General features: G+C 45.2%; 1 protein-coding gene across 1 annotated transcript in view; it reads left to right on the forward strand.

Moving 5' to 3' along the window:
* ALKBH1 (alkB homolog 1, histone H2A dioxygenase) overlaps nt 1-23,520 on the forward strand; it is a 181,575-nt gene that overhangs the window by 77,877 nt on the left and 80,178 nt on the right. The window lies entirely within an intron of this gene.

A 23,520-nucleotide genomic window follows, 5' to 3' on the forward strand; every position in this document is an offset into this window, starting at 1 on the left:
GCATTACTTTTTGGTTTTAACTAACAATCTAAGAAGTATGTTTTCCATTCTTTCTGCAAACCTATATGCTGAAAATATATTTCTGCAATGATGTAAAACAAATAACAGATGTATTTTTAAAAATAAAAATTCTGTCATCTTGTTTGCTGCTAGTCATAGAGTCATATATTGATACTAGGCTACCAGCCTTTGTGGGACATTTTAAGCCTAGCCAGTTACCCCACGTGAGAATCAAACCCTGTACCTTTTGTCTGTAAGGTAAACATGGTCTGAGCATTTATTCAGAAAATATTGTACCATCCTAGGATCACGTGTTCTACCAAACGGCATACCTACACTTTAGTGTTTCTGTTTTCTGTTGCCATCTTATGTTTGACGGTGGAATCTGTTGCACATAATTTTAGGTCATGTTGTCTTAAGTGCCCCCCCCCCCCCAACAAAATGAAGATATACAAGTCCATAACATAGCTAGGGTGGGGTGAGAGGAACAACTGTCTTGGGCGATCTTGATCTTTAGCACGCTGTTGGCTTTTAAAAGTCTGCCTTGCATTTGCTGTCAAACTGGAGTGCTGTAGCACTTTGTGTGGTCTAAACTGTAGCAGCTGCAGTTTAAAAGTAAAAAAAAAAATGTTTTAACTAAAATCTGTGCTGTAGCATTCCATGTAGGCAGAGTATAAACTGTAGAAATTAGTTGAGGTTGGGTTGGGGGTAAGGCACAGAAATGGCTGAGTTGGGGGTGTGACATGCATCTGTCCTCCCTCCTGGTGTGCCAGTAGAAGAAATGTCCATTGTTTTGTTTTTTTTTTTTTTGGGGGGGGGGGGGGTTGACTCTTCAGTGGAAGACCTGATTGGGTCATAGATGTAACCTAATAACCCATTCGCTTTCTGTGCATTGATTGGCATTGTCCATGCTTCTTTACAAGGAGACTGATTTATCTCCATTCTACACTAGTTTTTGGTAAAAATTGTCAGTGTGAGTCTGATTTTTATATGCTAACCATGAGAAAAGGTTCATTTTCTAAATGTTATAAATGTTAGTAGTTAGTGTAGTTAAACGTAAACCTACACTGTTCAGGCTGTTTGGAGCATGGTTAGATAATTTAAAGTTTAAAGTTTTGTTAGCCCCCCCCCACCACCACCACCATGACCATCAAGCCCAAATCCTTTTGTTCCCCTCACTCTTGGCAACCAGGGAAATTGGGTGAGGTAAGAGCTTGGGACCGTGACTGTCATCCAACATAATTGTTTTTGAATAATCCAAACACTTCACCCCTTTTGGCTGGAAAGGCCAGTGTCATGCACAGTATACTGGACTGGTATGAGTGCACAACTTTGTCCATCTGAAACACTATCTCTAATAAAGGAGATGCATTTTTGTGCCTCTCTTCAGGTAGTGCGTGTGCAATACGACTCTGCTAGCATCTTCTGTCAAGGATCGAGATGCTGGCTTTGGCTGCTACTTCCTATCTTCCCCTTTAACCATAACCAACAGCCAGGCTGTTAGTCATAGCTTGGTTATCTGATAGTTTGTCAAACCGGAATGCTGCACATTGCTGAACAGTAGTCTTGCTTTTGATTCTAAAGTTTAGGGGGAAGTTAGGTGGTCTAAACTAAATATCTTAAGATTTTATAGATCTTTGTAAGTCATAAAAAGAGCCTAGCAACACTGAGTGTAGGACAGTAGTTGGTCCTGCTGTTAATATTATTGATTCACATGCTTGTCTTGTACCTCCCTTGTCTTTCTTTATAATGTACGGTAGAGGGTATAGTCCCATTCAGATATTAGTGTTTGAAGTAAATCCCTAGTTTTCGTAAAGAGAAGTGTACTGAGGAGTTTGGACATCTTTGCCCCCTTGGGTCCTTCCCCTCCACAACTGCCTGCCCTGGGTCCAGAGTCTGTTTATGTTCCATCTGAACAGACAGTTTGGTCTCAAGATAGTCCCCACCCAGGACTCCCAGGAGACTTCAGGGTCTTTCCTGCTTTATTCCCCGTAGTAGCTCCCCGGAAGTACAAGTGCAAGAGGAGGCAAATTGACTCCCCACAGGAGTCACTAACCAAAGACACTGACTTCATTGAAGGGGAGGGGTTCCCCAGACCAGCCCTTGAAGGTGTCTCTTGCTCAGGGAGATCTTTGAGCTTCTGAGGCAGAAAAGGGCTGGTCTTCTGAAGCCCATTTCCAGGAGAAGTCTGTGTTTCTTGAGGCTTTTGAACTAGCTTAGCTACTTCCTGGGTGATTGTATCCCCCATCCCCCACCTGAGAAATAAAATGGTGGACCTGATTTCCCATCGGGCATGGAAGGATCCTGATGTGACAAAACCCATCCCCAGGAAGCCAGACAGAAATCTAATAGCATCCAAGGACCACATCCACTGTTGCGGGAGCTCTCCAGATGATGCTATGGTGGTGCCAGCAGCAGCCACCAAAAAAGGAACTTGCAAGGGACAGTCCTTCTATCCATTCCCGTAAGAGAGTCTAGGACCTTTAACAGATTTGTGAAGTGAATCTGTGCTTCATCATCCTTTGTTGTCCAGTTACTGAATTATTTGGAACAAACAACAAGGTTTCAGAGGGACTTGACTAAGAATCAATCCAAGTCCTTTCTGGAGTCCATGACTGCAGAGGACAAGAAGACTCTGACTTCAAAACTGGCCTGTTTTCAGTCCCTCTCAAACACCTCCATGCGTTTGATTCCCAACTCTGTGCAGAGTGCTTCTAGAGCAGTAGATTCAGCCAGTATGGTTCAGAAGCATGCCTGAGTACGATTGTGACTTTGAAGAGCCTTTAAAGAGGGTCCTTCATCAGTGCGTCTTTTGATAAATCCACCCTTTTTGGGCCCACAATTAGTCTCTCTCTCTCTGTCTCTCTCTCCAGGAGCAAACAGGATGGGGAAAAAAGTCTGCCATAGGAATACGGTTTTCTACCCCCCAGAGGACCTTCTTTAGGAACTAGAAAGGGGGTAAGAAGGTGTGGTTCCGAAAATCACAAAGTTTTTCCCAGGGCTGTTATGGAGGCATATCTCCCACTGGCAGAGGGGGAATTCTAATGGTAGACATCACCCATATGGCAGAGGAGACACTCAAAACCAATACCTCAGGGGTCCCTTATCCACAAAGCCTTATCCGCACTCTTGAAGGACTGTCTTGACTGCTGGGCTCTGGAGGCAGTTGGGGGGCACTTATCTGTGCACCCAGAAGCTTGGACAACCATCACTAAAGATGTCTGGGTGCAGGCAGTAATTTACTAGGGGGTATTACACTCCCTTTTCCCGTCCTCCCCCCAAAAGATCAAAGAATGTTTGTAGTGTGACACCCCACCAAAGGAATACGCAGCCTTAGAACTCAAGAAGCTGCTGACAGTCATCCGAAAGGTCCCACCAGACCAGCAAGGGTTTGGAATGTATTAGAGATTCTTTTTGGTGCCGAAGAAAAATGGGACCTCAGGCCAATTTTAGAAATAAGTCCTCTAAATCTGTGTGTAAAATCCTCAAAAGTTCCTAATGGTCATAGCTCAGTCCATACTTCCACTGCTGATGAAGGGCAATTGGATGTGCACAATAGTATGCATACTAGAGATCTATTTTTCACTCCTCCAGTCAGGATAAAACAGACAAACTGTTGTGGGTTCAATAAGCAAAACCTTTTGCCATTTGCATTCTCACTGTCTCTCCTCCTTTCAATGGATGAAGAAATCTGCTCATTTTATCATAGTAGGACTTCTGAAATAAATGCGTTTTGAATAGTTGGGCTTTGATTGCTCTGGTGGTTTTAGCATTGGGCACCAATAAACTGGAACTGATAGGCAAGGTTGTTCTAGTTTGCCTAGACAGAAGTCTGAGCAGGTGAGACAAGTTGTCACGGGGTTTATTTCTGAGATTAAGCAAATTCAAGAAAACATTGTTATTGTCATGCTTTGACCTCTGTAGTAATTGCTTTGCAATATTTACTGCACTTTCAGCCAGGCTGTTTGACTGTGGGTACTCGGGACTGCTGGTAACATGGATACAGTCCCCACTGTCTTGCAAATTTCTGAAATAGCTCACTGGTAAACTGGGCACTGTTGTCAGAAATAACTTTGTGTGGACTACCACATAGAGAGAACTAATGTTTCAGCTTAGTAATGACAGTGCTGGATGTTAGTTTAGGTAGCAGATCAATCTCGAACCAATTCGAGCAAGAGTATACCAACATTAAGTAATGTTGACTATTCCACTCGAATACGTCAGTGGCTACTGTTGACCAAGGTATTTCAGGAATCTGACTTAGCTGAAGTGGTTCTTTTTGCAAGTGCCGTTTAGTACTATTGCATATTGAACAAAATGAAAGTACTTTATCAATATCTTTTGACAGAGAAGGCCAAAATACTAGTCCTCTTGCCCTTTTTCTGGTAGCTTCAAAACCTGGGTAGCCATGATGCAGAATTTGGATTTATTCGTGTTGTAAGGAAGTAGGCACAACAACTTTAGGACCTTTGAATATGTATCAACTTCATCAGCATCTCATCTCTGTAAGCAAAATAAGGTTGCACTTCTGTTTGTAGACAAGATTGCTTTGATGGCCATCCAGTATTGATGAAGTGGTTGAGCTTTGCAAAACTGGATCAGTCTTTGTATGATCTCTTAGCTCATAAAGTCTTGTGGTAGAAAAATTATGCACTTCATTGACATGGAAGTCAAAATTCTCTCTCAAGCTTTTCTGTGGTTTTTCTGGGTGAACTGGATAAGGTATCAGCCAGGCTAAGAAGTCTGCCTTTTCTATACACCATTTTGAAGTTGTACTTTTGTCATCTGAGCATCATTCTTTATAGCCTTGCTGAAGCTGTATGCATAGGCTTCTTTAAAATAGTGACTAGAGGTTGATGATCAGTCTCAATCTGGATAGCTCAGCCATAAATATAATCATGGAACTTCAAAACATGCCAATACAATTGCTAGAAGTTCCTTCTCAATTTGAGCATACTGCATTTCATTTTGGGTAAGAGTCCTAGACACACAGGCTTCTGGTCTGCTCTCTTGAAGAATAGTAACTACACCAAGACCAAGCTTTGACGCATCACAGGAAAGAATTACTGGTTTGTGGACATCATAGTATCTTAACATAGGTGGACTGGAAATTTTCTGTTTTCAGGTCATGAAGCACACTCCTAGTGTTCCAACCATGATCAGGTAACATTTTTGCATGTCAGCTCTCAAGTGTGCTGATAATTCACTGAAGTCTGGTATAAACTTGCCGAAATAGTTAATCATACCAAGGAAACACTGTAAGGCTTGGACATTGTCTGGAGCTGGCATCTTAAGAATGGCGGTTTGTTTGGAAGGATCTGATCTTAAGCCTGAACTGGTAAATAAAATGACCAACGTAAATTCAGGCTACCAAAAGTTACTTGTATTTCAAAGGACTGAGCTTTAGATTCACTTCATATACTCTTTCCAGAACTTTTCTGAGGTTTCTGTCCTGCTCTCCTTCACCATTGCCTCCAACTAGTAAATCATCTACTATTGTAGCACACTGATAGCCTGAAAAAATTTGCTCTATTGCACTCTGAAAGACTTCACTGGCAAATTTGTTCCAAAAGGCATTCTGAGAAATCTCTATCAACCAAATGTTGTGCTGAATGTAATCAGTAGTGAAGATTTGAGATCTAGCATTACTTGCCAAAATGAACTCTTATCTAAGATGGGGAGAAAAAAGTGGCATTTGGCATGAGCGTAGCAACTTCCTCGACTGTACACATAGGTTGGTGGGGTCTCTAATGCTTTAAGTCTCTTGGGTCAGCATGTATTCTGATTTCATCTGAGCTTTTCTTATGAGCAGTTACCATGGAAGACACCCATTCATTTGGTTATGTAACTGGCCATATCACACCTTGTTGCACCAACTTATCTAACTGGACTTTGTCTTGCATAGCTATTGGAACTCTTCTCTCTGGTCTGACCACTGGACCGACCTCTGGGTCTAATTTCATGAAGTACACAACTGGAAGTTTACCTTGCTTGTCTTCAAAAATGTCATCATACTCTGTGAAAATAGCATCGGTGAAACTGGAACTAGGACATGTGCTTAGATGATGGACCTCTTTGTTTAAAGAAAAACAGTCTCTGAGACCAAATAATGACTGTACAGGTCTTTTGACTACTTAAAACTGCAAGCTGTAACTGTTCCCAGCTGAATAGCATGAAAGCACTACTGAGCCTTTGATTTCAATCTCTTCACCTCTATGAGCAACAAGCTTTGCACAATTGGCCAAATTAAGTTGTTCACCAGCTCTTACTCTAGTAAATGTTTCTGATGGCATAATATTGCACTTTGAACCAGTGTCCATTTTGAGCTCTGTGGGTTTACTATTAGTCTGGACAATACAAAACACTTTGTTTTTGCCAGCAAATCTACTACATTAATCTTTTCAACAACCACTGATGCAGCATCTACATAGAAAGTAGAGTTGCAGCTTTATGCAATTAACTTGTTTTTTTGAGTGACCTTTCTTGAGGCTTGCTTAATTTACAAAGCTTTTTAAAGTGGTTCCATTTTGTACACTTGTGGCATTGCTGGCCAAATGCTAAGCACTCTTCTTGTTTGGGACTCGTGACTGACACCACAATTATGACAGTTAGCAATGTGACTTGACTTTGGTTTTGCTGATGCACCCTTGTGCTGCACTGAGGATGTCTGTTGTACTGAGCTAGTCTTAGAACTTACTGGAAAGGTACAGGCTCTCTGTGGAAATCCTGCAGGGGCTGCAGCTGCCATGTGCTTAGGACTGTTTGTTAGCCATGTGCTGCTTGCTGTCTACGTTTTCTCTAGAGAAGGCTGCTAAAACCATGCTCTAATCACTTGCAAGCGCATTTGTGTGCCTTTCTGTAAGCTTGTGTATTTGACAAATCTCTGTGGCTTTGCTCAACATTAAATCACTGTCTCTGAGCAAAATTTTTGTCACTGTAGCATTATGAACACCACACACACACATGCCTGTCCATTATCAGCTCATGGCAACCATGCCTACACACAGTAATAAAGACTCTTGGAGATGTTCATCGTGTTACCCTGCTGCAGTCATCACACTTGGGTTATCCTGTCGTCAGGCGGCCCCGCAGTCAGCCTGAATTCCAAAGTCTTGGTCTGGCGTCAGTTGCTGTCGCTTCTTCCCTGACGTCAGTGCGCCAGGGGTATATAAGAGGCATCCGACACCATTTTCTTCAGTCTTTCTTGCCGCGCGGTGCCCGAAGCAGAAGCAGTCCGCAAGTGCCAGTCGGCCAACACCTGAGATTTTCTAATCGAATTTCAGTCCGAAGTCTTCAAAGCTAAGTACCCCATTGGGGAACCTTTTCTTGCCTCAGTCCGATGTCAGAAAAAGTTAACAATTGTATTTCTTGTGGGAAGCAAATACCTCATAAGGACTTTCATTCTTATTGTATACCTTGCCTAGGCCCAGACCACGACGTCACTGGTTGTCTGTTTTGTGCTAGGTTCAATAAGCGAACTATAAAATGACGCTTTGATTTCGCATGACACTACTTCGGTAGGAAATTTAATTACACTATGCCGTCGGAGCAACCGACTACCGGCATGCATAAAAAACGCAAAGATAAAAACAGGCAGCCTAGATCCAAGCCAGACTCCGAGGCCTCGGTTGGGCTGGTCGCCGGTTTTCAGTGAGGCGCCTACGCAGCCCCTGGGGACTGCAGAATTGGAACCCCAGACCGCTTCGGATTCTCAAGCAGAGAGTTCTAGGCCGACGTAGCCATTTTCTTTAGGCCTTACCGACAACATTGCAGAAGGAGAAGCCGGTGCTGTGGAAACACCTTTGGTTTCAGAACGTGTCTTCAGACCGACTACTCTCACCATAAAATCTTATGCTAAGCTTAAGACTCCTCTCAAACCAAAAAAGACTGCACTTCAGTCTCCAGTCCAAGGCCCCATGCCTAAGAAACAGATGCTTAAAATGGCTGAAGATTTGATTTCTTTAATCAGGGGTTCCCACCCCCCCCCCCAGACAAAAGGCCTCGATAGGAGGAGGATTATGCCTCCTCTGATCAAGTGTCTATTTCCTCGGGCTCCTTTGAGGAACAGGATTACTCCTTTCCCCCTTATGAAGATTCTGATGCTGAATATTCCTTTCCCTCAACTTCTCCCCCTGAAGACTATTCCTTTGGGAAACCTTACATACCATGAGGGAACATTTCCACTGGGAAGGTCAGGACTACTCCGACTCAAAGAAAAGGCTCTGAGAGTTTCTTGTACTCCCCCAGCACAGACCACTTGCTATCCCTCCAGTTTTAGATATTGTGGATGATGTTTACTTAGAATCTAGTCTAAATCCAGATTCTGTTCCTCCTGCTCCAGCCAAACCAGATAGATATTATAGAGTACCTGACTCACACAAATTCCTTTAGAAAAGCCCTGTTGCTGACCCAGAGAAATCTCCCAGGGTCCCAAAGGGGCTAAGGCTTCTATGGCTAAAAATCCTGTACCCTCTGAAAGGGACTCCAGGGCACTAGATAGGTGAGGGAAGAAGATTTACACCTCAGCTACTCTAGCTATGAGAACACTAAATTGTCAATGTCACATTCTGAAATACCAGCAATTCCTAATGTCTCAAATAAAACAAAAGATGAGTACGCATCCTCAACAGTCTGAATTCAAGGAAATGCAAGATCTGTTGCATGCAGCTGAACAGGTGGGCAAACATACTTTACAATGTGTATTTGATTCCTTGGAAGCTTCTTGTAGAGCAGCTGTTACTGGGTCTGTTATACGTAGGCATGCTTGGTTAAAGGAACAAACTCTGCCTGATCATGTCAAAGCAAAGTTACTAGATGCACCCTTACAGCAGGATGTGTTATTTGGGGTTAAAGCAGAAGAGGTTTTAAAGAAAATGGAGGATAAGGCAAAAATCTATGCAGACGGTCAAAGATTTCTTACAGGTACAACCCCCACGCTTCAGCAGAAATTGGCCAACAAAAAATTGGTCCTTTCCAGCTTCTGACAGACCACAGAGGGGTAAATGCAGACGCCCAAGGGGCAGAGGACAAGCACAAATCCCTTACAAACCTCGCCAATGGGGCACTGCAACACAGAAGGGAGGAGAAGGCAGGTCCCAAACTACTAGAAGACAAACACAATGACTTACACCTCAAACTGCCAAGCAAAACTCTCTTGGCAGCTCCCTTGGGAGGAGAATTAGCACTTTTTTCAGACAACTGGTGCATTGTCACAAAGGACAAATGGGTCCTGGACATTATCTCACAAGGATACAGATTACATTTCCACACCTTGCCAAGGATAACAGGAATGCCAAACCTGCCACAAAATCAATGGGCAGAGGCTCAAAAACAAATTACAGCTCTCATGGACAGAGAGCCATTCAACTGGTACCTACACAGGAGCAAGGCCAAGGATTTTACTCAAGGCTCTTTCTAGTCCACAGAAAGGACAATGCTTGGAGACCCATTCTGGACCTTTCAATTCTAAACACCTTCTTGCAAGTACCCAAATTCAAGATGCTAACACTACAGCAGCTTCTTCCCATGCTGGGCAAGAAAGCTTGGCTAGTAACGTTGGACCTCAAGGAGGCATACCTGCATGTCCCTATCAGACAGAAATTGCAGAAGATACCTCCGTTTCATTGCAGGTTCAACCCATTACCAATTCTCTGCACTGCCCTTTGGCTTATCTACTGCGCCCAGGGTCTTCACAAAATGCCTGGCACCAGTAATTGCATACTGCAGACAGAGAGGAATTCAAATATACCCATACCTGGACGACTGCCTCATCCAAGCAGAAAGCATGGACATTCTCTTTCAACATCTGACCTTTGTAAAACACCTTCTAAGTTGCCTAGGGTACACAGTAAATGAAAAGAAATCAAAACTAGTGCCCTCACAAAATATGACATTCCTGGGTGCCAGCTTGAATACAACAGCCCAGATGGCTTATCTGACGCCAGACAAACTACAACTAACTCAATACTTCAAAATAATGGCAACAAAGGCCCAACTCCCTGCAAGAAAAATTCTGCAGGCCTTGAGCTTCATGGCATCTTGCATACTACTAATACCATTTGCAAAACTGCATATGAGGAAATTACAATGGTACCTGAAAAGCGTATGGAGTCAACACAGCCACAGCTTGGAAACAATGATACCTCTCATTCCCTGCCTTCATCAGGAGTTTCTATGGTGGTCACAGGCATGTCACCTCAACAAGGGTCAGCCTTTCACCTTACCCCCTGCCAGGCAAGCTATGACAACAGATGCATCTGACTATGCCTGGGGGGCACACATGGCAGGACGGTGCGTTCAAGGCATATGGACTGCAGATCAAAGGAATGTGCACATAAATCAAAAAGAAATGCTAGTTGTACAGAATGCTTTGACAGCCTTCAAGGACCTCTTACATCCAGGACAGCTTATAATAAGGACAGATAACACCTCAGTAATGTGGTACATAAACAAACAAGGGGGTACACACTCCTACCCTCTATGCAGGCAAGCAATGACCTTGTGGAACACAGCACTGACCTACCAAGTTCAATTACAAGCTCAATGGCCGCTAGGAAAAAAGAACACATTGGCAGATGACCTAAGCAGAAACATCATGGATCCCCATGAGTGGAAACTGGATCCACAAGTATTTGCAATGATAACTCAAAAATGGGGTCGCCCAGTCATAGACCTGTTTGCCATCCCCCAAAACTATCAGCTATCAGAATTTTGCACAAGGACATTTCACCGTCAAGCTTGGAAAGTGGGCTCACTTGCATTCAGTTGGAAAATGCTGACAGTATATGCCTTTCCTCCATTGCCCCTTCTCACAAAGGTGCTGCTGAAAGTCAGGATGGAGAGACCCCGAATGATACTCGTTGCCCCAGACTGGCCACACCAGCACTGGTACCCACTACTAAGGAACATGGCCCAGGGCCCACCATGGATTTTACCACAAATTCCTCATCTGCTCACACAGCAAGGCAGTCAGATTCTACACAGCCAGCTCAAAACCTTAAACTTGGCTGCATGGCAAATCACCTAAGCAACCAGCCAGTTCCTCTTTCACAAGCTGTTATGGATGTCATTCTGGAGGCCAGGAGGCCCAGCACCAGGAAAGTCTATTCAGACAAATGGAAAAGATTTTGCGCCTGGAGCCAAGCTAAAGGCCAAAATACCCTTCAGCCGGACATACCTCAGATTCTACAATATTTAACTGAGATGTTACACAAAGGACTTTCTTTTTCATCTATTAAAATCCACGCCTCCACTATTTCAGCTCACTACAACACGGATCCTCCCTTATTTTCACATCCACTTCTAAGGCAGTATCTCAGAGGGGCCAAAAACATTAGGCCTCCCAGGAGAGCGCCAACACCAACTTGGGACATCAATTTTGTTCTGGAAAAACGTATGCTGCCACCTTTTGAGCCAGCTTTCTCAGCTGACTTAAAGTTTATATCATGGAAGACTGCCCTGCTGCTAGCAATTACTTCAGCCAGAAGAGTCTCAGAGCTACAGGCACTAATGGCAGTAGAGTCTTTCTTCATTTTTCATCAGGACAGAGTTTCTGTACGAACTAACCCCTCCTTTATGCCAAAGGTGGTATCCAGTGTGACTATAAATCAAACCATCCATTTACCCACCTTCTTTCCAAATCCACAGAACAAAGGAGAAAGACTTTTGCATTCCTTGGACATTCACAGGCAACTACATTACTACTTGGATAAAACTAAGGTTTTCAGAAAATCTGACCAACTTTTTGTATCCTATGCTACAGCATCACAAGGAAAGCCTATCTCAAAACAGACCATTTCAAAATGGATAGGACATTGCATACATTTTTGCTACACCCATCATGGAAAACCAGTTCCTGCTAGCATAAGGCCCCATTCCACCAGGGCAGCAGCTACATCTACTGCCTTCCTCAGGGGGGTGCCAACCAAGGATATTCTGGAAGCTGCAACTTGAGTTCAGTACACACCTTCACCAAGCACTATCACTTACCACTTTACTCTAAGACTAGAGCTGGCTTCGCCACTGCAGTTTTGCAGGGCCCTAGCCTCCTCTAACCCTGTTTGACTCCACCTCCCATCCTTAGCTTTGGGATTCTACCCAAGTGTGATGACTGCAGCAGGGTAACACAGTGAACATAATACAGTTTTGTACCTACCATAAATGTAGATGTTCGAGTGTATACCCTGCTGCAGTCCAGGTTACCCTCCCTCCATCCCCTCTGACCTAACTAAAACCTTTCAATACCTTACATTCTGTACAACCTTTGTGGTGTATTTGCTTATAGCTGGTGGGACGTTTTGTTTGTGCTAAACTTTTATTATTGGTAGTATCTACTGACCACCTTTTGAGGGGGGGGGGGGCACCTGACATCTGGGGCAAGAAAAACTGAAGAAAATGGCGTTGGATGCCTCTTATATACCCCTGGCGCACTGACGTCAGGGAAGAAACGACAGCAACCGATGCCAGACCAAGACTTTGGAATTCAGGGCGACTGCGGGGCCGCCTGACGACAGGATAACCCAAGTGTGATGACTGCAGCAGGGTATACACTTGAACATCTACATTTATGGTAGGTACAAAACTGTACTTTATGTACGAACGTACACACATATACGTCAGAATTTTATGCCAGAAACTTGTAATTATGCTCAACAGCACAATAGACTTTCTGAAATAACTGCACTTTGCGAAATAAGTCTCCCTAGCACAAGAACACTTTGAATTTACTGAACTTTGCAAAACCACCCTTATCGGTGTAAGAAACACTTCAAAATGAATGCACTTTGCGAATGAATTGTACACAGCACAAGAAACTTCTCAAAATGACTATGCTCTGACTGCCCTTTACAAAATAACTGTACTTGGCACACAGTAAACTTTTTGAAATAATTGTACTGTAATAAAGCACACACTGCAAACACTTTGCACACACTGATACTGTGAACAACTCTTATTATACTTTGAACAGCTTTAGTCAATGCGAAATGGTAGCTCACATCAAAAAATGTGTTTGTTTACTAAAATAAAAAAATGCAGTCACTTTGCTTTTCCATGCTAATTTTGCCCTTTTTATTGTACTCTTTATGCTCATTTGACTTTTATCATGCTTGTCATACTTTTCTTGTGCTCGTTTTACTTTTAACATGCTTGTTATGCAAATCCTGAATGCTGTCATAACTTTTTTAAATAATTTATCAGATGTCATGGTTTTGAATATTTCATTTAATCAATGCGTTTTGTGCTTTGCATTTGATTAATAATATGATTTTATGTAGTCCTATCACACCTACATTCTTACCCGTGGGTTGGCTCCGACTCGGCCAAACTTTTCTAGCTCGAAGTCTTCTATTGGCTGGGCTAAGCAAGTATCCCATGGTGCACTGCTCCATATCCGTAGATCTCATTTGCCACTCGTGTAGCTCAGACGTGGTCTCGCTCTTGGCTGTGGCTAAGTACCTTTTTCTTGTCTTGAGAAAAAAATTTGTTCATAAACAAAAAGCTATTTTCATAGCTATTGTCTTTAGTGTTTAGGTTTTTGGTAGTGTGCTTGTTTTGTGGTATCCCGCTAACTGTTCCCTCGGGCTAGGCCTGTTTCAGTTAGAGGACCTAGTTCTTTTGTCCTGTCTATTGCTAAACCATTTAAGTTAGAGGTTTGGTTCTTTTCCCTTACCTTGTGGTCATTAACCGTTTTAGTTGGAGGTTTTTGACATAGTTTGTCTCAGTGTGTGTCTCTAGTGTGTGTGTGTGTGTGTGTGTGTGTGTGTGTGTGTGTGTGTGTGTGTGTGTATACTGTTACAATTTATAACTGGTTCCTACGTTTTTTGTGGTGTTGAGCGTCTGAGTTTCTTGTCAGACCATTTCTTAGATTGCGTTGTTGGTGTTTGTTGTGAAAAATGTCCAAAGATTCCAAGGAGCACAAACCTTCGGGTTTCAAAAAGCGCTCTAAATGCGAGTACAAAATGTCCATCACTGATGGGCATTCTATTTGTGTCTATTGCCTGGGAGCCATTCATCTGCAGGAGTCCTGCAGTTTTTGCCATGCGTTCAGTCCCAGAGTGCTCCAAGAGAGAAAGAATAAGCTGATCTTAAAGGGACTCTTGAAACCCTCTTTCGAAGAGGCCTTGGATTCTTCTCCCAGTGCTAAGTCTAAGTCATCCAAGTCTAAAAAGAGATCTCCGGCTCCGTTAGCTTCATCGGAGCCTCCGGAGAAAGTCACAAAAATTGCATCGATCTCCTCTGCTCCACTGTCCTCAGGGTCACAGGAGGTGTCTGTGTTGATGGAACCGGCGTCTGCTCCAGTTATATTGGAACCTCTTCGGAACCGATCGCCCAGTCTCGGACCAATTTCTCCTGAGAGGAGATCTGGATCTCCCTCCCTGTCCTCCAAATCCTCCAGGACCCTTTCGGATGTGGATGTTAGGGTGGTCCAGAGGCTCCTCCAGTCACTGATTTTGGCAAAATTGTTTTTGGCTCCGGCCCAGTCTGCTCCGGAGCCCGTCCCGACCCCTTCTTCGATCATTCCTCCTCCGAGCGCATCTCTGTCTTCGGAGCTGGAGTGTTCCACGCCGTGTGATGTTCCTAGTCCGGTTCCGATGGCCCCTCTGGCTCCATCGGTACAGACATCAGCTCCGACCCCATCGGCTCCGTCCTCGGGGTTCAGGACTTGGGATTCTTCAGTCGGGCCTGAGGGGGGCATCTCGGGACATATTTTGGTTCAGAGTCTCCCTCTCCGTGCCTCGGCTCTGGGAACTCCGACTCCCGTCATGGTCTCGGAGGCTGGCCGGTCCTCGGACTGGGGGAGGCCTGCCTTCGAGTCTATGCGGACTGCGCTGGCCAGATCGTCAGCTACATCAGGTGGGTCGGTCACTCTGTCCCCCGCCACTCCGGTGAGAGCCTCTGATCACCACCTATCCATGGACAGCAGAGAACCGGATACCCCCACGAGTGGTCCCCAACTTTCTGAGGGCCCTTCAGAGTTCGTGCCTGATGAGCCCCCTAGAAAGAAAACGTGCAAGAGGAAGCACATAGACTCCCAGGATGAGTCCCTCACCTCTGATACTGACCTCGAGGAATCTGTGGGGTCCCCAAGTCATCCTCTGATGTTTCCTTCTCAGACATCCTGGAGATACTGAAACAAAGAGGTGACTGGCCGTCCAAAGCCCCTTCTGAGGAGGAGTCTGTCTTCCTTAAGACCTTTGGTGCTCAGCCCTCCACCTCCTGGGTGTCCCCACCCTTCGATGAGCTTCTTGAGTTGATCTGTCGAAGGGTGTGGGAAAACCCTGATTCTGTGGAGCCCGTACCCAGGCGTCCCAACAAGTTTCTTTCTGCAACCCAGGGCAAGGTGTTTCTGTCCAAAGGAGTCCCTGTAGATGCCATGGTGGTGGCGGCAGCCACTCAGAAGGAAGTAGCAGAGATCTCTTCCTCCGTCCATCCTCCTAACAAGGAGTCTAGGACCATGGACCTGTACGGGAAGCGTACCCTCACATCAGCAACCTTTACCTTACGGTTGCTGAACTATGTCTCATTTCACTCTGCTCCAGAGAGATCTCCTCAAGGAGTTAGGAGATACTCCTGCGGGTAACGTCCCTGAGGCGGCGGCCCAGACTGTTAACGCCCAGGTGTCTACCCTCAATTCCATTGTCAACTCCTCCATGCGGCTCATTTCATATTCAGCCGAGGGAGCGAGTAGGGCAGCAAGCTCAGGAGTCGCCCTTAGAAGGCAAGCCTGGCTGCACCTTTGTCACTTCGCGGAGGCCTTCAAGTCTTCCTTCACTGACACCCCCTTTGATGGTTCTTCTTTGTTCGGAACCAAATTGAGACACCCTCACCAGGTGCAAGCAAGAGGGAAAGACTCTGCCTGCTGTAGGGGTCTGTTTTTCCCTTCCTTCTAGGCCTTACCCCAAGGCCCAGCGGGGAGGGAAGATGTGGTTCAAGAAATCAGAGGTTTTTTCGTGCCGCACAAGGTGAGTCCCCCTCCAGAGGCAGAGGAGGGGGAGGTTATTCAGGGAGATGCCGCCCTAGAGGCAGAGGGGCCCCCACTGGGAGACCGCGATTCCTTTTGCGGCTCTCCCTACTCTCGTTCCTGAGGGAGTGCCCAGCTGTGCTTATCTGGAGCCAGTCGGGGGTCGAATTTTGGTATATCCGGAAGCCTTGAAAAGCATCACCCAGGACCGATGGGTATTATGAATAATTTCCGGAGGTTATCTCATTCCGTTTGCATCAGACCCCCCTTCAATCAGAAAAATCCCAGACGTTCCACCCAGCAAAGGGATCAAGCAGCCTTAGAGGTTTCAAAGCTGCTAGGAAAAGGAGCCATCCAGCGTGTCCCCTCAGACCAAATCGGATTAGGGACTTACGCAAGATTCTTTTTGGTGCTGAAAAGAATAGGGGACCTGAGACCCATATTAGATCTCAGCCAACTGAACAACTATGTACAGAAGTCCAAGTTCCTTATGGTCACACTACAATCGAGTCTCCCATTGTTGGGAGAGGAGGTATGGATGTGCTCCATCGACCTCAAGGATGCTTACTACCATGTAAAAATGGACAGGGCATCCAGGAGTCACCTACGCTTCCGGCTGGGAGCCAGTCATTTCCAGTTTCGAGCCCTGCCCTTTGGACTCACCACAGCCCCCAGGGTGTTCACCAAGTGTATGACGGTGGTGACTGCTCACTTGAGACGTCAGGGATACCAAGTGTTTCCATATCTGGACTGGCTCCTTACCGCCCCCACCAGGCATCAATTAGTCCAAGCCAGGGACGCTACCATCACTCTTGTCAACAATTGGGCATAACACTAAATTGGGAAAAGTCTGCTTTGTTGCCCTCACAGCATGTCACCTAGGCGCAGAATTAGACACCATTCAAATGCGAGCATTTTTACCGCAGGAGAGGATCAGAGTCTTACAACAACAGTTGCACATCCTGATGCCTCTGAGGAATGCGAAGGCAAGATGGGTTCTCAAACTCTTGGGGACCATGGCAGCAACAATTATGATGTTGGTCCCTCTAGCGAGATTGTACATGAGACTTCTCCAATGGCTCCTCTTTGTTCAATGGTCTCTCCAAAAATTTCCACTTTCTCACCCTTCTCACGGACAGATGCAAACAGGACCTCAGTTGATGGCTTTGCACCAACAGTTTGGACGGGGGAAGGCCCTTCGTTCCACCCATCCCGGTTGCCACAGTGACCACGGACGCCTCCCAGATGGGGTGGGGGGGCATTATCTTGGCAGGACAGTCCAAGGCAAGTGGCAAGATCACGAGATACATCTGCATATCAACGCCCTAGAGATGAGAGCAGTGCTACTTGCGTTGCAGGCACTTCAGAGCTTTCTACCTCTAGGGACGATTGCAATACACTCAGACAACATGTCAGTAGTGTGGTATCTAAACAAGCAAGGGGGAACCAGGTCTTACCCCCTGTGCAGAGAGGCCATGCGAGTGTGGCAGTGGGCAGTAACTTCTCAACGGTTTCTAGTGGCAATGCACATTTTGGGGGAGTCCAACATGATTGCGGACAGGCTAAGCAGAGCTATTCTGATGCCTTACGAGTGGTCCCTGAATCGTCTAGTTGCAGAACGAATCTTCAGCAGATGGGTCAGCCTTGCTGTGACCTTTTTGCCAGCCCCCTCGATGCCAAATGCAGCAGCTACTTCACGCTGATCCCCCCACAGGGGGAGTCACCCAGGGACGCTCTAGTTCACGATTGGCCCTCTGGTCTGCTTTATGCTTTCCCTCAGTTTCCCTTGCTGTCAAAGGTGATTCAGAAAGCGCAATCCTTGGGAAGCAGAATGATTCTGATTGCTCCACACTGGCCTTGTCAAGTCTGGTTCCCCTTTCTTCAACCATACATTGTGGACACTCCTTGGATTCTGGACCCTTAACTAGATTTACTGACACACACATGTCGGGACAGTTCCACCCCTCTCTGATGACCCTCCGGTTGACAGCCTGGCTACTCCACTTCCATCGTTAGTTAGGCTTCATAAATTTTCACCGGAAGTGGTTCACATTTTATCTTCCTTTCATAAGCCATCTACTAGGAAGATTTATTCTAGCAAATGGAAGAGGTTTTCTATTTGGGCGCATACCCAAGGAATTGATCCTTGCACAGCTCCAATTGCTTCAGTCTTGGAGTTTTTATCTATGCTTTTCCATCAGGGTTCTGCATCAGCTACCATCAGAGTTCAATTGGCAGCGATTTCTAATTTTCATGTTACTAATGAGCCTAGTCTACTGGTTCCTAGACTCTGCAAGGCTTTCCTGAAGGGTACTCTGTTACTTCGTCTCCCTGTCTCTGAACCATCATGCCCTGGGATCTCAGTTTTGTTCTACAAGCCCTTACTTCACCACCTTTCGAGCCTGCAGATACCTGTGAATTGAAATTCTTGACCTGGAAAACGGCCTTCTTAACACCAATCACTTCAGCAAGGTGAGTTTCAGAAATTCAAGCCCTCTCTATCAAACCTCCATACTTAATCTTCCATAAGGACATGGTTTCTCTTAGACCAAACCCTTCTTTCCTTCCTAAAGTGGCTTCTGTGTCTAATCTTAATCAATCCATTGAGTTGCCTGTATTCTTTCCTCATTTTTCAAACATGGCAGAATTTAAATTTCATCAATTGGATGTACACAGACAGTTACGTTTCTATCTGCACCGAACAAAAGATATCCGGAAGTCTGATCAACTATGAGAATTGTGCCCTTGGGTCTCACCACAGCCTCCCACCTGTCACCAAATATATGGCAGTGGTTGCAGCTTACATGAGATTGCCAGGATTCCAGCCGTTTCCCTGTCTCAACAACTGACACCTTACGGCTCCCACCAAGCATGTTTCATTCGCACCAGGGACTAAGCACTTCATCTGTGTCTTGAGCTGGGCATCACAGTCAGTTGCAACAAATTCCACCTTTCTCCCACTCAAGCCCTGGGGTTCATTGGTGTTCACTTAGGTAAAACTTCTCAGACAGCAAGACCTTCCTCAGTCTAGACTCTCCACCTTGCAGCATCAGACTGAATAACTCTTGACTCTTAATCTCCCCAGCCAGGTTAGTTTTACAGCTTCTCAGTTCTGTGACTACCTCTACAACACTTGTACCACTGGCTAGATTTTATATAAGAGTGCTGCAATGGACACTGGCTGTCCAGTGGTCGGTAAGACTACAAATTTCCTCATTTGAATCACTAGGATTTGCAAGGAACATGTGTCTTGGTGGATTCATGCCCCAGAAGTTCCTCTAGCCCATCCTTCTGTTTCACTCTTACACCAGGCCATGGTAACCAAGGATGATTCCCAGCTGGGGGTGGGGGCACTACTTGGAACAGACTGTTCAAGCCATGTGGTCCCCCTTAGAGGCCAGTCTGCATATCTGTGTTCTAGAGATGACAACTGTCCTAGTATTGCAGGTCTTTCAGGACTTTCTTCTGCTGGGGATGATTGCTGTACAGACAGACAACATGTCAGTAGTCTGGTACATGAACAATCAGAGGGGAAGCCTTTTCTATCCCTTCTGTCAAGAAGCAGTGAGTGTGCAGCGGCAAGCAGTATCTTACAGTCACTTTCTAATGGCAACACACATTCCAGAGAAGTTCAGTGTATTAGCGGACTGATTTAACCAGATTATTCTATTGCCTTGTGAGTGATGTCTCAGTCCATCAGTGGCGAAGCAGATTTTTCTTCAGTGGTATCAACCATGATGCAATCTGTTTGTCTCTCGTCACAAATTAAAATATTTTGCCCATTCTCCCCTAGAGGGGAGCCACTGAGAATCTCTCTGACTCACGATTAGCCTTCATCTCTCCCTTTATGCTTATCCACCTACCTCCTTATTCTAAAGTCCCTACAAAAACATGTCAGCTGAAGAGCATGGTGATCCTCATTGCCCTGTTCTGGTTTCCCTTCCTTTGGCCTCACTAAATACACTTTTCTTGGTTACTGGATCCTTCTCCAGATCTTCTTTTTCATCCATTCTGGTTGCCTAATCTGGACATCCAAGCCCTTAAGCTCACCACATGGTTTCTGTACTTCCAGTGATGGCTAGATTGTCCCGATGTTCTTCGTGTTTCACTGTTGCAGTCATTACATTTGGGTAATCCTGCTGGCAGGTTGCTGTCAATCAGCCTGAATTCCAAAGTCCTGAGTCCTGCATCAGCTGCTGTCGCCCCTTCCCCTGACATCAGGTAGTCAGGGGTATAAAAGATGCGACCGACGCCATTTTCTTTGTCTTTCTTGCTGCGTGGTGCCCAAAGCAGAAGCAGTTCGCAAGTGCCGGTCGGCCGACTCCTGAGATTTTCATGTTCGAGTTTCAGATCCGAAGTCTTCAATAAAGCTAAGTACCCCGTTGGGGAAACTTTTTTTTTTCTTGCTCCAGATCGATGTCAGAAAAAGTAAATAATTGTATTTCTTGTGGAAAGCAAATACCGCATAAGGATTTTCATTCTTACTGTATTCCTTGCCTAGGCCCTGATCACAACGTTTCTAGTTGTCTGTTTTGTGCTAGATTTAACCAACACACAATTAAGCGTCAGTATGATTTTGCCTTAAACTATTTTGGACGCCAGTTTAATTATCCTATAATGTCGTTGGATAACCATCCGACTGCCGGAGTTCGCAAAAAAACGCAAAGAAAAGGAGAGAGAGAGACAACCGAGGCACAAAACCGATGACGAAGCTTCTCTTAAGCCAGTCGCCAGTTCTCAGTGAGGCACTTTCGCAGCCCCTGACGCCCGCTACTTTAGAGTCGCAGGCCGCTACCGACTCCCATGTGGAGTCGGCCATGCCGCTGGAAACTCGAGGTATTGGAGCCTCTGATACTATTCCTTCAGATGGGTCTGGAGCCGCTGAGCAGGCACCAGCTTCTGAGGGTGTATTCAGACCTAAACATCTTGTATTAAACCAACTTCAGCTTCAAAAACAGACTAAAGCACCTTCTAAAGCAAAGAAACAAACTCAAGATCCACGTGGTCAGGCCTCTATGCCCAAAAAACAGATGCTGAAAATGGCCGAAGACTTTATTACCTTGATCAGGGGTTCCCATCCCCCTCCTAAGAAGAGGCCTAGGTAAGAGACTGACTATGAATCTTCAGCTCAGGTTTCCATTTCTTCTGATTCCTCTTCTGATCAGGAATGTTCTCTTCTCCCCTAAGAGGATTCTGATGCTGAAGAATGTATACCTTCAGCTTCTCCTCCAGAGGACTATTCTTTTGGGGAAACCTTGCATACCATGAGGGAGCATTTCCACTGGGAGAGCCAAGATTTTTCAGAATCTAAACAGAGGCTTGGGGATTTCCTTTTATTACCTCAACACAGGCCACTAGTCATTCCACCTGTTAGACATTGTAGATGATGTGTTTCGGAGTCTAGTCTTACCCCTGACTCCTTACCTCCAGCTCCTGTTAAGCCTGACAGATATTACAGGGTTCCTGACTCTCATAAATTCCTGTTTAAAAACCCTGCAGCAGACCCAGAAACTATTTCTCAAGGTTCCAAAGTAGTTAAGGCTTCCGCTGCAAAAAACCCTACCTGCTCAGACAGAGATTCTAGGGCACTGGATAGATGGGGAAAAAGGTTTACACATCTGCTACCATGGCTGTAAGGGCCTTAAACTGTCAGTTTCATATGCTCAAATATCGGCAACATGTCATGGCATTGCTTAAACAGAAAATATTGTTAAACTCTGAATGTGCAGAAAACAAGGAAATGCAGGATTTATTGCATGCAGCTGAACAAGTTGGAAAGCATACTTTGCAATGTGGTTTTGATTCTTTAGAGGCCTCCTGCAGGGCCGCAGTTATGGGCTCTGTAATTAGGAGACATGCTTGGTTAAAGGAACAAAATCTGCCTGATCATGTCAAAGTTAAATTATTAGATGCACCTTTACAGCATGATACTTTGTTTGGTGTTAAGGCAGAAGTGGTGTTAAAGAAAATGGAGGACATTGCTAAATCTATGCAAACGGTCAAAGATTTCTTACAAGTACAGCCACCTAGGTTTAGTAGACACTGGCCAACAAAGAACTGGTCCTTTTCCTGTGTCAGACAGACCTCAAAGGGGCAGATCCAGACGTCCTAGAGGCAGATCCCAGGCGCAAGGTTCATACAGGTCAAAGCAATGGGGTGCTTCTACCTCCAAAGCTGGAGAAGACAAATCACAATCTTACAGGAAACAGTCCCAATGACTTCCTCCTGCCTGCACCCTTAGGGGGAAAATTAGCACTTTTTTCTCAAAATTGGCACATTATAACCCAGGACAAGTGGGTTCTAAATATTGTGTCACAAGGCTACAAGTTCCATTTCCATACCCTGCCAAAGGCAAACGGCTGGCCAGATCTGCCAAAAAAATCAATGGGCAGAGGCACAAAAGCAAGTCTCATCCCTCATGGACATGGAGGCCATTCAACAAGTACCAGAGCAAGAGCAGAGACAAGGATTTTACTCAAGACTGTTCTTGGTACCCGAAAAGGACAAGGCCTGGAGGCCAGTACTGAACCTATCTATTCTGATTGCATTCCTGGATATACCAAAATTAAAGATGTTGACGTGGCAGCAGCTTCTGCCCATGCTGGGCAAGAATGCTTGGCTTGTGACTTTAGACCTAAAAGAGGCATACCTGCATGTCCCAATCAGACAAATATGCAGAAGATACCTCAGATTCAAGGCTGGCTCAATGCATTATCAATTCTCTGCACTGCCCTTTGGCTTATCTACTGCACCCAGGGTCTTTACAAAGTGCCTGGCACCAGTAATTTCATTCTGCAGACAGAGGAATACAAATATATCCTTACTTGGACGACTGTCTGATTCAAGCAGAAAACAAGGACATTCTTTTACAGCATCTGGCGTTTGTGAAAAGACTTCTAACATGCCTAGGGTACACAGTCAATGAAAAGAAATCAAAACTAGTACCCTCTCAAGAGATAATATTCCTGGGTGCAAGCTTAAATACAACTGCCCAGATGGCTCATCTCACGCCAGACAAAGGCAACTGACTACCTATTTCAAAATGTTAGCAACAAAGGCCCCAGTTATCTGCAAAAAAAATTCTGCAGGCTTTGGGCTTCATGGCATCCTGCATCCTACTAATTCCATATGCGAGACTGCATATGGGGAAACTTCAGTGGTACCTAAAAAGTGTTTGGACCCAACCTTGCCACAGCCTGGAAACTATAATTACTCTCATTCCCTGCCTGCAACAGTTTCAATGGTGGGCAAAGGCTTGTCACCAAAACAAGGGACAGCCATTCTCATTACCCCCAGCCAGGCAGACACTAACAACGGATGCATCAGATTATACCTGGTGTACCCACATGGCAGGAAGATGCATTCAGGGCACATGGACCTCAAACCAAATGCATCTATATATCAATCAAAAAGAGATGCTAGCTGTTCAAAATGCCCCGACAGCCTTCAAGGACCTACTTCATCCAGGACAACTACTGATAGACAGACAACACCACGGTCATGTGGTATATAAACAAGCAGGGGGGAACGCATTCTTACCCCCTTTGCAGACTAGCCAT

The sequence above is a fragment of the Protopterus annectens genome, chromosome 6.part0 (genome assembly GCF_019279795.1).
Source record: "Protopterus annectens isolate FY-2018-M chromosome 6.part0, PAN1.0, whole genome shotgun sequence".
NCBI classification, from domain to species: domain Eukaryota; kingdom Metazoa; phylum Chordata; order Ceratodontiformes; family Protopteridae; genus Protopterus; species Protopterus annectens.